The 4,419-nt window shown below is 31.2% G+C and overlaps 1 non-coding gene across 1 annotated transcript; it reads right to left on the bottom strand.

Moving 5' to 3' along the window:
• Positions 201 to 273, bottom strand: TRNAK-CUU. The gene has a single exon. It is a non-coding gene; the product is annotated as a tRNA-Lys (tRNA).

Raw genomic sequence — 4,419 nt, 5'->3', positions numbered from 1 at the left:
GGGTCAGGTCTAAGGGGTTTTGATATAATAATTTGTGTGTCGGCAGGAAGATGAATGAAGATGACAAGGAGAACCTTTGAATAGCCCAACTCACCAAGCACAAATCAAACATTAAAGTGTAAGATCAAACAAAGCACCTGCTGCAATGTCCACTACACCTAATAGAATAAAATATTAAAGGAGAAAGTTAAAATATAAAACACCCACCGTGGGGCTCGAACCCACGACCACAAGGTTAAGAGCCTTGCGCTCTACCAACTGAGCTAGACGGGCAGATGCTTATTTATTTAAATATTTAAAAAATGTACCAAATTGTGAAACATATTAGAAAAATATTTTATAATCAAATTTCAATGTAATTTTTGCAAACTAATATAATTTTAAAGAGCTAAAATATATTGTAACTCGTTTGATGAGAAAAGAGTCACAAAGGTGACTTTGATGTGTTATAGACAAAAACCCTGAAGTTACTATTTATATTTGAGTTGGATACTTGTTACATTCTAACATCATAGTATATCTAATTTTATTCTCATTTAATTCTAAATTAAGAGTAATAATGACTTATTCAATTCAGCATTTATGACAATAAATAAGATCATTGTTATATAAGTTATTTAATGTGAAATAACTTAATTTAATATTATAATTAATATATGTATTATCCATAAATAGATCTAACATAGAATTGATTTGATTTGTAAATCAATTAATTTATATGAAATTAGAAAAAAATGAGAATTGACTTGAGTTAGAAATCTCATGAGTTTATTTTATTTGTCATTTCAATTTCTCTAAATATTATTTTTTATAGAATTTGGTTGTAATTGAATTTGATTAATTTAAATTTAAAAAATAAAGAGAATAATTTGTTCTTTAGACACTAATTTAAAGAGAGAGTTTAGGCTGTGTTTGTTTATAGAGACAGGACACTGAGACAGGGATACAGAGACACAAAATCGCATTTGATAGAAGAGACATGGACAGAGACAATGTGTCTAGCGACACTGAATTAGTATATTTTGTGTCCATCTTGACAGGAAGGACACAGAAACACTAACGAAGGACACAGAAACACTAACAAATGACACAATTTATTTTTTATTTTTTTTCATTATTCTTATTGATTTTTTATAATTATATTTTTTATTATTATATTTTTTATCTTAAATTTTTTGAATGAAAAAAAATAAGAATAAATTGAATTTTCATAATTTATTTTAATTTATCACTAAATAAAATACAAGAATATTTTGTTTTATTCTATTCTCATCCTATCTGTTCTGTTCTCAGAAACAAACGCAGTCTTAGAGACTAAGAAGGTGGTGGTGATCAGACAAAATTAAAGCACATGGTGGTTTGACAATGATAATGGATTGTTATGAAATTATTAGAGAATACGTAATAAAAATAAAATATTTTAAACTTAAATAATCAATTTAATTGTTACTCATTTCAAACATAAAAAATTATTTTTAATTGAATCAATTATTATTTTATAGTTTGTTAATATAAAATAATTTTTATTCCTTATAAAAAAATAAAATAAGGAAAAACCCTAATTACTTTACGGCATTTATCCTTTCAAACACAAACTATACGTACAGTACAACTAGTATTTTTATTTTTTATTTTTTGGGAAACTTACAACTAGTATTGTTATTCAACTTGTTATTGTTTACTATAGGAAAAATTAACCCTAATAAGAATCACTAGCAAGAGTTAATTATTCAAAAAGATTAATTACATCGAAATTATTTAAAAAATTATATTTAAATAAAATTTAAAGAAAAAAAATTAAATTATTATTTTAAATAAATAATAATATTTAAAATTTTTTAGCTTTTTACAGTCATTCAATTTGACAGGATAAAGACTAATTTATTATAGATTTAAATTTTATTTAAGTATTTGTTACTGATCAATAAATTATTACATGCACAATAATACTCTAAATTAATCTTTAACATTAAATGAGTATTTTTAAAATCTTAAATTTCTAAATTTAATAACACTAAATTTTATATTATTCTTTTATTAATGCGGTAATATTTCAGGTATTACTCCTCGAACACTATCAATACTATTATTTATGAGATTTATTCTAACCATTGTTATTATAATTTAGTCACGAATACTTAAAAATAGACCATTAACAGGATTTAGTTGTGAGTAAAGATGGAAGTGGACCGGACTATTCGGCGGGAGTTCATAGTTCAATTCGTTTTAGATTTGGTTTGACTCGACTTATTTTATTAAACAGATTATGTTAGACTTTTTAAAAAGTCTATTAGTTAAAAAAATCTACAAAATTCGTTAGATATCTTCCCAACCCACAAGCACTGGTACGCTTCCCACTAACCACTCCATCATCCTCATCTACTCATCACCTTACCACCATCACCACCACCACTAACCCCAAATTGCCTCTGTTTCCATTCTTGCAACCTCCAGTGTCAGTGTCAGTGACCACCCCTCCTTCTCTTCTTCCCTGTCTCGCTCTTGCCGAATAGAGGACCTTCGCACCCACCCCGCCCCTGTTTCGCCGTCGCTAGCAACCCTAGAGCCGCAGTGCCCCCTTCTCCTCTTTTCACCGCCGACCACCCTCACCTACCGGGACTACCTTCTCCTCATCACCGAACCAGTGCCCCTGATGGGCCACTGCGCCAGCCGCCGCCACCGCGGTCCCCTTTGCGAACCAAAATCGCGGTGAGCTCTCTCTCTCTCTTTCTGTCTCTTTCACCATTTTTCTTTTCCCCCAGAAAAAGTGAATCCAAATTAATACATGAGGCTTCTGTGTTTAATTGTTCAGATTTGATCCTCTCTCCTCACTCTCTTCTCACCTTGGATCTGTGTTCTTGTTTGCCCTATTTCTATTAGCTTTCTCCATGACACCCTTTTCAATGTTTTGTTCTCTCAAACAGCTTCAGATTCAGCTGAAACCAAGATCCAATTTTGACTCTCACCCATCGTCATCCATTTCAAATTCCTCTCTGGGTTGATTTTGATTCCTCCAAAGGTGAAGGTTATGGTGATGAAGGAGTGACAATGAAGTGGTTTGTGGCAGAGAAATGGAGGTTAGATCAGAGAGTGTTCATGTGACCAAAGAGAGAGATGGGGGATGATGGTAGCAGTGGTAATGATAAGGGTATTTTGGGGTTTTTAGATAATTTTTTAGTGTTTGGTGCGAAATTCATGTTTTATGGGTACAAATGGTAATTTCTTTTTTCTATGGGTAGATATGTCAGCGTTTTCAACTTTCGTGGGTACAAATGGTAGTTTACTCATATATAAATAAATTATTCTTTACAAATTATGAATTATAAATTTTAAAATATATTTATTGTCAATTTAATTTTTTTAAGTGTATTATTTTGAGTTTTAATATTTATTGTCTTTGGATGAGGAGCTCCTGAGATACAGATTCACAAAGAACATTTGGAAAGGCCTAGTTCCACCTCGAGTGGAGTTGTTCACTTGGTTTGTATTGGTAGGTCGAGTAAATACAAAAGATCAGCTAAGTAGGCTGGACTGCTACAACAAAATAATAATTTGTGCGTGTTGTGTAACAACGAAGTAGAAAATATTCAACACTTATTTGTTACTTGTGAGTACTCTTGGCAGGTGTGGTGTGCTTGGATTTCAGAGTTTGGACAGACGTGAATTGTACCTGGTACCTTGAAAGAACACTTTGAGAGCTGGAGGTCCATGCCGCTGAGTAAAGAGCTACGCAAAAGTGTTGGCTACTTGGTTTCTTCTCAACTATATGGAATATTTGGTTACAATAGAATCGTGTCATTTTCCAGAGAAAGACAACAGAAATTGTAGATTGTGTAGCTCAAACTTTTTCATATGCTGAGGAGTGGTGTTGTAAATAGTTCATGTTATTGATGGCTATACCAGAGATGACGTAGAAATTATTTTATTTTACTTTTGTTTGTTTGCTCCACTTGAATGTTGAACTCTCTCTTCAACAAAAAATTAACGAAATACGCTTTTTAAATAGATTCGTAAACTTGTCGAATTTTAAATAGGTAAAGTTCTAGTTTAATAAAAAGGCCTATAAAAAAATAATAGACATAAATTTAAATCAACTATTTATAATATGAGTAAGACTCGTTAAAATTAAAATTCCACTCGACTTAACTCATTTTCACACTTAATTGGGAGAGAAAAAGAGAGATTTCCGTCTGGTTGCGGAGTTGCAGAATTGAGCTTTTGTGTGACGGCCTAATCTAAAGAGTGTAGCAACAATTCTCCTTGTACAAATTCATTTTCATCGATGCTTTGGTGGTATTGTCATTAGTTGCATTAAGATTATGCTTATTGTTTGCATTGTTCTTATTAAATAATTCTGATATGTGATATCTTTTCCGTCGTGAAGAAAAATTGGGATAAAAATAATAATAAACTGAAGCT

Source organism: Arachis ipaensis, chromosome B07 (genome assembly GCF_000816755.2).
Source record: "Arachis ipaensis cultivar K30076 chromosome B07, Araip1.1, whole genome shotgun sequence".
Classification (NCBI taxonomy): domain Eukaryota; kingdom Viridiplantae; phylum Streptophyta; class Magnoliopsida; order Fabales; family Fabaceae; genus Arachis; species Arachis ipaensis.
The sequence above is the reverse complement of the archived record's forward strand: the minus strand, read 5'-3'. Positions and strand labels throughout refer to the sequence as shown.